This window comes from Manis pentadactyla, chromosome 10 (assembly GCF_030020395.1).
Source record: "Manis pentadactyla isolate mManPen7 chromosome 10, mManPen7.hap1, whole genome shotgun sequence".
Lineage (NCBI taxonomy): Eukaryota > Metazoa > Chordata > Mammalia > Pholidota > Manidae > Manis > Manis pentadactyla.
In genome coordinates, this window is record NC_080028.1 from 30,495,759 (window position 1) to 30,508,437 (window position 12,679).

The window sequence follows — 12,679 nt, forward strand, 5'->3', positions numbered from 1 at the left end:
ATGTTTTCAAACAATGTGTGCCACATTTGAACCCTGAGTGATTTTCATGTAATATGAAAATGAAACAAAGTATCTTGCATAAGTCCTTCAGGAGCCCTCAGACAAATTAGAACAGCAAACAATATTTGTGAAGAAGGTCTGCTCTGCTCCCTCCAGATCTGGGACCAGGGATCTGTACTCGGAACTTGGGCTGTCATCTTCAATATGGCCACAAACACTGGAAGGGGGTAGGAAAGGAAAAATAAAAATTACACAAAGCTTTGCTACTGTTTTTCAGTTGCACTTTTCTTTATTGAATGTTTACCTGGTTACTCTAAACCTTTGACTGTTTCCCAGAAAATTTACAAAGTTGGTGCTTGACTGTCTGATTGTTTTTTGATGTTTCTATAAAGGAACAGGAGCTTGGAGCTCCACACTCCATCACTTTGCTGAAGTCATTCTCTGTTTCTCTTTTTTATTTCTATTCTACAGTCTCTGCAAACGGCCTTGGGGAACCACAGCACCATCACTGAGTTCATCCTCCTTGGACTGTCTGCAGACACCCGTGTCCATGCCCTGCTCTTTGTGCTGTTCCTAGTGATTTACTTGCTGACTGTGATGGGAAACCTCACGATGCTGCTGGTGATCAGGACTGATTCTCACCTCCACACGCCCATGTACTTCTTCCTGAGTCACCTCTCTTTCCTGGATCTTTGCTACTCCTCAGTCACTGTGCCCAAGCTGCCTGAAAACCTCCTGTCTCAGAAGAAAACCATCTCTGTTGGGGAGCTGTCTGGCTCAGGTCTTCCTTCTGTTTGTCACTGGGGGCACTGAAGGCTGCCTGCTCTCAGTGATGTCCTATGACCACTATGTCGCCATCTGCCACTCTCTGCACTATGGACTGATCATGACCAACCGGCTCTGTAATAGTCTGGTGTGTGGATCCTAGGGTCTGAGATTTCTGGATGCATTCATCAACATCCTACAGGCTGTGAGTTTGGACTTCTGTGGCGATCAGTCCATCCCACCCTACACCTGTGAACGGCCCTCTCTCTTCCCTCTGTCCTGCTCTGATGTCTCGTCCAGTTTTACACTTTTACTGTGTTCCAGTGTCCTGCATGGGTTGGAACCTGTTTGTTGATCATATTCTCCTACGCCTTTATTGCGTCCACCATCCTGAGTATCAGATCCTCTTCAGGTTGAGGCAAAGCCTTCTCCACCTGCTCCTCTCACCTCACTGCAATCCTCCTGTTTTATGGCTCAGCTTTCCTTTGCTACCTCATGCCAACCTCAGGTTCACCACTGGAGTTGATCATGTCCGTACAGTACAGTGTGGTCCCTCCCTTAGTGAATCCCCTCATCTACAGCTTGGAGAACAATGAGGTGAAAGCAGCTGTGAAAAGGACATTTAGAAAATATCTTCAATATAGGTGACCAAACGCAATAGATGATGTGGATTCACTACAACATGATCTATTGTTGGCTAACACTAAGAGCATTTTCTGAATGTCATGATGTTGGAGTTCGGAAAAATTTCATAGAAGTTCACATACCTGTTTGGGGATCAGGTAGAGAAAGGTGTAACAAATTCACTCTGGCTTAGAAGCAAACAAAACATCAAATGATTGTATTAATCCAGCCGTTTTCTTTGAATCGTCTTTTTGCAACTTTGATGGGGCTTGATCCTAACCTGTTTCCCTTTTAATTTTTTTAATTTTTTATTGAGTTATGATTGATATACACTCTTATGAAGGTTTCACATGAAAAAAAATGTGGTTACTGCATTTACCCATATTATCAAGTCCCCACCCATGCCCCAACCCAGTCACTGTCCATCAGTGCAGCAAGTTGCCAGAGATCCAATAAGTCCCTTCTCTGTGATACACTGTTCTCCCCATGATCCCCCACACCATGTGTACTAAACATCATACCCCTTGGTCCCCTTCTCCCTCCCTCCCCACCTGCCCTCCCAAACACCTCCCGTTTGGTATCCACTAGTTCATTCTTGGAGTCTCTGAGTCAGCTGCCATTTTGTTCCTTCAGTTTTGCTTCATTGTTATAATCCACAAATGAGGGAAAATATTTGGCATTTGTCTTTCTCTGCCTGGCTTATTTCACTGAGCATAATGTCCTCCATTTCCATCCATGTTGTTGTTAATGGAAAGATTTGTTTCTTTCATATGGTTGAATAGTATTCCATTGTATATATGTACCACCTCTTCTTTATCCATTCATCTACTGATGGACACTTAGGTTGCTTCCATATTTGGGCTATTGTAAAAAGTGCTGCAATAAACATAGGCGTGCATGTGTATTTTTGAATCTGAGAAGTTGTATTCTTTGGGTATATTCCAAGGAGTGGGATTTCAGGGTAAAATGGTATTTCTATTTTTAGTGTTTGAGGAACCTCCATATTGCTTTCCACAATGGTTGAACTAGCTTACATTCCCACCGGCACTGCAGGAGGGCTCCCCTTTCTCCACATCCTTGCCAGCATTTGTTGTCCTTATAGTCTTTTCGATGCTGGCCATTCTTACTGGTGTGAGGTGATATCTCATTGTGGTCTTAATTTGCATTTCCGTACTGATTAGTGATGTGAAGCATCTTTTAATGTGTCTGTTGGCCATATGAATTTCTTCTTGGGAGAACTGTCTCTTCATATCCTCTGCCCATTTAATCGGGTTATTTGCTTTTTCTAACCTGTGTCCCTCTGCTATGCAGTTCATTGAACTACATGGCATCAAGTCACCTAACCATCACAGAAGGGAGCATAAAGCAAACATGTTGCATCTTAAATCTGGGGAAGATTCAACAACTGGGGGAAAGGATGCACAGTATTATCAAGTATTTGGGCTTTGAGAGACCCAGGCCTAAGAAAGGTGGGAGCATCCAAAGGGAAATAAGACAACCCAAATACAGGAGGATCCGCCATGCATTCACCAGAAGCAAGTTTCTAAAATCTAATAGAAAGTGACACAAGGAAATATCGAGACTACTTCATGAGGCAGACAATTTAGTAGAAAAGCATTTTGCTATCTGAGCTAGATGCTAAGAACTAGAGCAGAAGACATAGTTTATGGAGGAAAAGGGGAGGATTGGTGAAAAACAAGAGTAAGAGAGAAGGAGAACACAGTGAGAAATCCAGACCAGCTGGGAAATGCAAATTACTGGTTAACTTAAGTTTAGTGTGTATCTGATCTGGCCAAAAAACAATGAATCCTTGGGGCTACAGTGAAGGATGGAAGTTTTCTCTCAAATTTCACTTAATGGATAATTCCTGGAGATCTAAAATACAGTAGAATGATTATAGACAAACATCAAACTTGCTGAGACTGTATCTTGAAATTTCCCACCACAAAAAAAAAATCATAATTATGTGCCATGATGGAGATGTTAGCTAACGTTATAATGGCAGGCATCCTGCAATACACAAGTGTATCAATTCAACATGTTATAAAATTGTACTCAATACAGTTCCACAAAGGCGCATGTAAATTATATGTCAATTTAAAATTTTCAAATAAAAATAAAAAGGTTTTAAGGGAAAAATGTCACATAAGCTGAGTACCTTCTCACTGTGGTCCAACAACTCAGCCCGAGAGATGAGGATGCTTCCATGAGAATGAGAGGCTGGAACCTGTGACTGTGTCACAAGCTGCTCTTTGCCGCACTAGGACAGCACGAGGTTTCACAGGGGCAGCCAAGGCAAAGTGGATAGATGCATAAGTAACTGTTTCTGATTTTGTAAATATATTTAATCATCAAAATGTTCATCCCAATTATGTTTAGAGATACAGTTCCCTGTGCGATGGGGAAGCAAGCTGTCAGGTGAGTTAAGTCTCACTATACACCTTCCTTCATCATTTCCAACAAGGTATCTCCCCAGTAAGTGGCCAAAAGGAAAAGCTTTCCCAGCTGGTCTACTTTCAAAGCCCACAAGACTCCAGGGTTTACAGAAAAGCTTCAACCTGCAGTTCTATAGCCTATATCATGAAATCCCCTGAGACTTCTATGAGCTCCTCTCTTCTCGGTAATGAGTTTAATTTTTGTCTTAGACTATGACCTGAGGGAATACAACCTTTTGGAACTGCTAAGTTACACCAGCTCCATCAAACTATCTGGGTCCCTTAAGCTAGATTGTATCTGAAGGTCACATGTTTCACTGATATTCTTTGCCCATAAATAGAGTCACAGACGCAGGTAAAGCAAGTATAGCCTCTTGTGCTCTTGTCAGATTAAAAGTGTCCTTAGGCATATCCATCTGAGATGGTCATTTGTCCTTCCTCACTGAAACTTGTAAACAGGAAAACTTAACATGGATGCTTCCTGAAATAAGTCTACAGAAATATTGCCTCTACTGCACATTGTGATCACCTGATGAAAGGTGACTTCTCATATCATAGTTAGAGTCGAGCAAAAGGATGAAATTTGTGCCAGAAAATCTCAGACCTACAAGATTTTTTTAAAGGTTCCCCTCATTCCCACATGGAGACATCCAATTTCTGCTTACTTCCGCCCACATGGCCTTCAGGGTCCCACTTCTCAGGCACCTCCTTTCTTGAGTTCTCTCACCATCCTTTCCTTGTGTTGCAGACTGAGTTCCAGACATCCAGACAAACTTTATGGATGTTTCTGTCCTTGGAGGCCCTTGTCCTCAGTTGTTTTCAGCACCTACTAAATAAACTCTCTCTATGCTCTTTAGTGTTGGATGTGCACTGGGTGTGGAAACTGCAATGATCTGGGAAACTGACACCAGAAGCCAAGAGGTTCCCAGCTGGGGGAGAAGTGGCACCAGCACGTCTAGAAGATATCCTTAAGTGGTCTGAGGTCCTCTTCCTTCCCTAAATACATAAAGAGATCATAAACACAGGTACTGAAAATACTTACTTGTCTTGTTATTAACCACCCAATCAAGTCTTGTCTTCACAAATATTGGTCGTTAAGGGAGAAGAGAAAAAGCAGAATCCAGAGAAGATTCAAAGGGAAATACTGAGGTGTGTGAAGTTTGCCTTCCATGCACTCAAACCGCAAGCCCTGTGGCCCTTCCCATTTCAGGTGGCCTTCAGAAATCAAAGGAGTTAATGCACTTCTGAGTTTCTCACATTCCTAATAATATCTGCCCAGACCATGTCTGCCTTCCAGCACTACATCTCCCTCTCATCCTATCTTCATTAATCTGTTTATCCAGTACTTACATAATTAACAACTATTTTCTGTGGAATTGCACTGAGTAGATAAATTGTGAGACTTTTTCTTGGAAATGATATAAGTTTATTGGATCCAAACAAGTTAATAATATACAATGGCATTGATAATCTTTGTCTCTCAGAATTTACTAAAGTTTACATTTGGGCAAATGTTAATTTAGGTAAAATGAGTTCTTATTAAACTGTAGTATAAACTTGAGCCAAAAGTGAAAGGATGGAAGGTGATAATTATTTGTGATTATTTTTTAATCACCCAGAAAATGCAATGTCTTGCTCCACTTCTCTTTAGGGTGATATCTGAAATTAACGTATGCAGAAAACTAGAGGTGACCTACCTGAGATGTGCTCAAGCACAGCTACCCAGGCAAACTGCGAAATAAGTATTTTGTTGAGAAAACCACCCTGGGCTCTACCTTCTTCTTAACTTCTGAGCAGTTAACTTGTGAGCAGACTCACAGAACCCAAGAATAGCTAACAGTTACCAAAGAGAAAGGAACCTCAGGAACTGGGTGGGAAGGGAGGGATAAGGGGATTAAGGGGCATTATGATTAGCACTCATAATGTAGGGAGGGGATGGGGAAGGAAGTATAACACAGAGAAGACAAGTAGTGACTCTATAGCATCTTACTATGCTGATGGACAGTAACTGTAATGAGCTATGTGTCGGGGCATTGATAATAGGGGCAATGTAGTAACCAGAATGTTGCTTATGTGAAATCTGAGCATAAGAATGCATATCAATGATACCTTAATTAAAAAAAAAAGATTTCATACTTATTAGCTGGATGCCTCATGTGTGAATTCCCTAGGAGCTGGCTGTGCACCCTCCTTGCATCCATACTATTCTCCTGTAGTCACACTAGCTGCATTTCTCAATATAAACAACCTGATGATGAAATGACTGAAGCAACTGAAAACACAAAAATTTGTATTTGGATATTTTTTGGGGGAAGTCTATGAACTCTCAACCTACACTCTGGTACCAAAAAGGGCTCATGTGTAGACTAGTCTTTAAGCAAACATACATTTTCAGGGGATAGCTTTATCTCCAGGAATTAATTATCAACTAAAATATACATCAGCATGGGCAGTATAAATTACGTTTTCAGATTTTTTTCAACATGACTATTTTGATGGCAGAAATGTCAGATATATTTTATATGATCCAAATATAATAATTAACACACATAGGACCAGGTGGTTACATTGCTTAGGAGAGTAATGGAAGATTAATTTTAAAAATGTTATCTGAAGAAGCATATATTTCCATCCCAATATATTCTTAATACTGAAAAATAAATTGGAGATTCTCAGTAAGATAACATATTCTTCTGCCTGGAAAACTTACAGGCTAGGAGGGGGAATTACCCACATCACTAAAATGTTATTCTTCAGGAGAATAAGTTCTGTCCCATTCATCTGTTTAATGTCTGACTTTATCTCACAGGATTGTCTGAATGGATTAGTTCAAACATTTTTCTATAGGTGGTCCTTTAAAAAATGCTACTTTGCAATCAATTTACATTGTATGGCGATTATTAAGCTTTGAAGATGGGTACTACCACCGTAGGCTGCTATGCAAGTGGGCTCTTCTATCTAATGACTTTGGAAACTTTAAAATGATTGAACTTGGTGACAGGATTGGCCTAGTCAGGCTGAGCCGGGTGACGCACTGGCTCAGAAGGACCTGTGAGGGATGTTTGGAAAACTGATAGAATCGCCTTCTGAGATGAGCCCATCCCTCTTCCTGTTCACATCATTCAAGTAAATACCTTGGGCCTAGATAGCAGAAATGATAGATCCTAACTTGTAAAGTAATTTATGACAGAGCTAGGCCCATAGCTGCTTATATGATTTTTCTAATTCTCATTATGTTCTGTATGTACAAAAAGCCAGGTACAATATCTAGCTGCTTCCAAGTATTTAGATGTACAAATCCCTAATACATTCACATTATAAAGCTGGTTGTCAAAAATGTATGATGTTTTATTATTGTTGGCAAATATCATACTGATTGATAGATATTGATATATACACACACGAATAATATTTAGCACATACATGCTATTTTCCTCCCACAAAAGATTATCTTCATCACAATTAAAATATTAAATTTTTATTGGAGCCAAAAGAAAGAATCTCATTTTGTGAAGTCTCCCTTAGATAGTAGGTTTTTATAAAACTGTTTGATTTAGGGATTTGAATAAACTCCCAATGGGCACAAAGTCTTCATGGCTTATAAGTATGCTAATGAAAATTTGGTCAGGGGTCCAAAGTAAATATTTGGGACTAAAGTTTTATATTATAATAAAGTCTTAAAATACTGTATTAAAAGAATTCAAACTGGATTATAGATGGTGCAACACTTTGCATTAATAACACTTGTTTTGAAATGCATTTATTAAATGCTATGCAATTAACATTAAAATTAGAGAATTTAACTTTAATTTAGAAACATAAAGAGGTATTTTCTTGTAATGTCCTGTTTTAGTCACACATACTATCATTTGTGTTTGAGCAGCTCACAGATCAGCTTTGTTCAGGCAGCTGGTTAGTTTGATTATCGGCCTTGGCAGCCCAGGGCATGGTGAGGGCAACGGCTTTCATACTGTATAGTCACAATCTAAAGTCGGACATAATTTTCAAGCACTGTTTTCGATATGACAGGGACCAGTGGGATGTCTTACGTGTGGCTTTCGAACATCTCAGTGATGCAATGACTCATAGTCATCTTTTCTAAACTCTTTTCTGAGTTTAGCGGAAGTTGAAAATATAAAGTGTGGTCAAAGGGGTATCTGCCTGATTACCCAAGCAGGGAAGGAATAATCTGTAATTGACAGTCTAAGGGGTGCATCTTCTCTCTGGGACTTTTCAGGAAAATCACCTCCTGTAAATTTGCTGTGTAAAAGAGATTTGTTGACCAAAAATATAAAGCCAAAAAAACAAGTTAACAGACACACTGAAACCATTATGCTGTATATATAAAACTAATACAGTGTTGTATGTCAATAATATTTCAATTAAAAAAAAGGAAATAGCAGTTACTCTTACAAAGTACATGTCTTTTAATTTAACAATTATGTTGAAAAGAAAGATAATCTAAAGCACAGTCATTCCAATAAAATAAAAATTGGTATTAACCAAGACACGTTAGGTTTAGCACATTTATCATAGCATTCAAACTCATAAGAAAAATCAATAACTACCATATATTGGGGTGGGTAAAACAATGAAAAAGTATTTCCAGAAGAATAAGTATAATTAATAAACATAGACAATGCTTCATTGCCACTAATAACCAAAAATATATGAACTTATAAAATTCATACCATCTCTTGCTTTTCAAACCAGTATATTTTTTTAAGGCAATGGTTATAATGCACAGGAGAAACAGACATGTGCATCCTTTCCAGCATCAGAAACTTTACTAGTTTTACTAATTTACTAGTAAACTTTACTAGTTGAGTAAACTAGTCAATGCTTTTGGAAAGCTATCTGTTAATGTGCAACAAGAGACTCATTAGTATTTTTATCCGGAAAACTAATAACTACAGCTCAGAAATTATTTTAAGTATTTTAAATATCATCACAGAAATGTTCTGTACAAAGTAGTTTAATACAATGATATTTATGAGGAGGAAAGCCTAACTCAAATTCTGTTCTAAGTGACCTGAAGAAATCAAATATAAAAGTTTAACAAGTAAACATGTCTAATAGCAGTAAAACTTAAACTCAGTAAACTTTGGGACAGATGCTGAAAGGACTTTTAAATAAATAAAACAAAGGTTTGCAATGCATTTGCATTAACATGGAAAAATTCTTATGATATAATATTTAGTAGGAAAATCTAGATACACTATTGTGCATGTTGTATGATTGATACTAGACATAAAATGTACAATATTGCAGAAGTTGTTGATTTGGACTTATCCTGCTGTGTCAAGATGGATCATGGAGCTCAACAGAGAGGGGTGTTTATTTTAAAGGAGGTTGGTAGCAACTGGGGCCAAAATCTTTTAAGGTGTCAGTACAGATCTGCCCTCATCAACCACCACACCACACCCATTTCCCCATCTACAGAAAATCTAGGCAGGGAAGACAGGAATAAAGGAGCCTATGATGTCTTCAACCTGGGAAAGTGGAGTTTTATTTGGCACAAAATTCTTCCTCACATATCCTTCCCCTGCCTGAGTCAGACAGATGACTGACAGTACAGTAGAATGAAAATCTTTCTTCTATTTGTAGACTTAAAAAAAAATATTTTTAAAGAGGCATGTTAGTATTAGAGCATCAAATTACCATATTTTAAATACACTAAACATTAAATAAAAGGCAATATCAAATAATTTGACATATACTATCTAAGTCCCCTGGCAACAGAGGAATATCTCACTACTTAGAAATGAGTATATGGTAGGTGCTATGATTGACACACTGCTAGGCCAAAAAGTAGAATCAAATGTGAATAGAAACAGCTTAAAAGCAACAAAGTTTCTAAAAACACACTTTATATATCATATAACAACATCTATGCTGATAAACATTTTTTAGAATATAATCTATAGGAGAAATGCCTTTGGTTGACAATCGATTGGTTAATTGGTTAATAATTATTGGAATTATCCAAGTATTCAAAGAAGAAATAGATATCAAAATATTACAGGGAATGAAATACGTTTGTCTAAATTTTGTGTTATGACTGAAAGAATGTATCACGCAAGAAATTTGCTATTGGGAAAGTGGAATTTCAATGTTTCCTTTTGTGTAACCTACTAACAAAGTGGGCAGCTGGTGATATACTAGGAAGGGACTGCAGAGAGCAGAGATGAAGAGGAATGAGGTGCACAACAGGAAGGTAGAGACCTTCACCGTAGTTCAGTTTCAAAACTCTGCCTAGGACCCGTGCTATTTCCCCATATTTTAAAGAAGTTGTTGTAGATCCCTTTTATCCCAGGTCTTTCCTCTGAGGAGGAAGACTGGCCTTGAGCTGCAGAACAGGCAGGCGCTGGTCCCGTGACCACCCTGAGCCTGTCCTAGCTCAGGTCAGCCAGCAGCCCTGCATTGTACCAGTAAGTCTGCTTTTCCTTGTTCTGTCTTCCCAAGAGTGTTCCCCTCACTCTTCAGGGACAAGTGGCCCAGGTAGAGCCCAGAAAAGGGGATGAGCAAGGTTCCTCTGCAGATTGAGAGTGGAATTCCCAATTGGCAAGTGCTGGCAAGAAACAGCATTGTTCTTCGAAGGTTTATTTGAGTCTGACCTCTGTCCTAATATGGGAACTTGTTTCTTTCAGAAATTTCAGCAGCTTTCATCTATCTTCAAGGGCTTCTCCAACTGATGTTCATTATTCTACATGAGCCCAAGTCTATGCGTTTTTACCCAATGATCTGCATATTCTTTTAATAGTGAAGCTAATACCTTTCAGTGCCTTTCCCTAAATTCAGTATCAAATAATGATTCAAGATGTAACTATTCTACCTTGTAAGGAGATCGTAATGATTCTCTGGGGTGTAAAGAGAGTAACGCACCAACACATTCATAACCACATTTCTGGACTGAAATGGTTATTTAACCCATTGTTTCCCCTCTATTTGGACTAAATTAACACCCCTCTAATGAATCTATGTTCATTTCTTATTCATACAATTTACCTTGTAGCGTCTGACATTGTGTAGACATAGGAAGTCTTTGTGATGCCAGTTCCCATGTTTGGCTACATATTATCCTCATTCTATGTTACTTTCTATCTTTGTTTTTTCAATGGGAGCATGACAAATACTTTCCCAGTGTTCATCTCACAGCTGCCTTCACCTCCTTGTTCTCTCGGCTGTAGATGAGGGATTCGGCATGGGAGTGACCACACTGTACTGCAAGGAGATCAACTCCATGGGGGATCCTGAGGTTGGCATGAGATAGCAGAGAAAATCGGATCCTTAAAGAAAGCTCAGTGTTGTGAGGTGGGAGGAGCAGATGGAGAAGGTCTTGCTTCTGCCTGAGGTGGAACAGATGCTCAGGATGGTGGAGGCAATGCGGACATAAGAGAAGGCTATTGGGAGGAGGGTGCCAAGCCCATGTAGCAGACTGGAGAAAAAGAGAACCATGAGGTTGGTGGAGACATCAGAGAAGGACAGGGGGAGAGCGGAAACCTCACAGCTGTAGTGGCGGATGGCATGGTTCTCACAGAAGTCCAAGTTGGCAGCTAGGAAGATGTTGATAAGAACATTCAAAAAACCCAAGGCCCATTAGACCCACACAAGCTGCACACACAGCTGTTTCCTCATCACCTGGCTGTAGAGCAGAGGGTGGCAGATGGCGGCACAGCGGTCGCAGGCCATCACTGAGAGCAGGCAGGCTTCAGTCCCTGTGGTGATAAACGCAAAGAAGCCTTGAGGCGGGCAGCCCCTTACTGAGATGGTTTTTACCTCAGACAGGAGATTCTCCATCTTGGGCACGATGACTGAACATAAACCAAGATCCAGGAAGGAGAGGTGTCCCAGGAAGAAGCACATGGGTGTGTGGAAGTGGGAATCAGCCCTGATGACCAATAGCAGCGTCAGGTTCCCCATCATCATCAGGAGGTATAGCTGCAGGAAGAGTCCAAAGAGCACAGCCTGCAAGGGGGATCAGAAGAAGCCTGAGGAGGAGGAATTCAGTGGTGGTTCTGTGGGTCCCCAAGGCCATTTATAAAGGCTGTATCCTAAAGATTATGTGAAAAGTCATGGCAGTGAAGTTGCTTCCATTAGCCAGTGAGTTTGCACTTTGCATTGATTCTCTTTTATTATCACAGCTAACCAGCAAATGAAATTTTAACTTCTACACTAGACCATCTTTTATGTCAGTCACTTTAAATGTAACAGGAACAAGGCACGGTCTCTCATTTTGATGGCTGCGTTTCAGTGAATGAAAGACAGGCAATTAGAAATCGTTGTCACAAATGCAATGGCAGTTCTATGGAAGAGTCAGTAATGAGTTAATATTGAGGTGCTTGATCAAAGATTTTAAGTGTAAGCTTTGTCCAGAGAGACCTGTAGATTGAGGGAACAGGCACTCAAAGGTAAAGAATTAGGAAATGGGAGAGTTCTTTTTAGTTAACCCTAGAGTGTGAATAAGCCATATAGTGTAGTCACTCAGTTCAAATGCCAGCTCCAACTCTCGTTAGCTGTAAGATTTTGTACAAGTGGCTTAACTATTCTGTATCTGACTTTTCCTGTCTGTAAAATGAGGTGATAATAGCACCAACCTCATAAGGTTTTTGCAAGAATAAAATGTAATATGTAGAAATTATTTAGAAACATAACTACACAAAAAGCTCATAGATTATTATTATTATTTTCATCACCATTACTTTAGGTTACAATTGCAAGGAGAAGTCAGATAATATATAAATTCTCTTGCAGGGTAATGCACTGTCAGAAATTAAAGTGTTTGCTGTGACAGTTACAGCACTTGCTGCTTCCTGAAGGAGGCATAAGAAGATCATGTAGAGATCACCAAGGTA

The 12,679-nt window shown here is 39.5% G+C and overlaps 1 pseudogene; it reads right to left on the reverse strand.

Moving 5' to 3' along the window:
- The window catches only part of LOC118915041 (olfactory receptor 8S1-like), a 28,539-nt pseudogene extending 16,792 nt beyond the window's left edge, over positions 1-11,747 (reverse strand).
- Between the last annotated feature and the right edge of the window lie 932 nt (positions 11,748-12,679).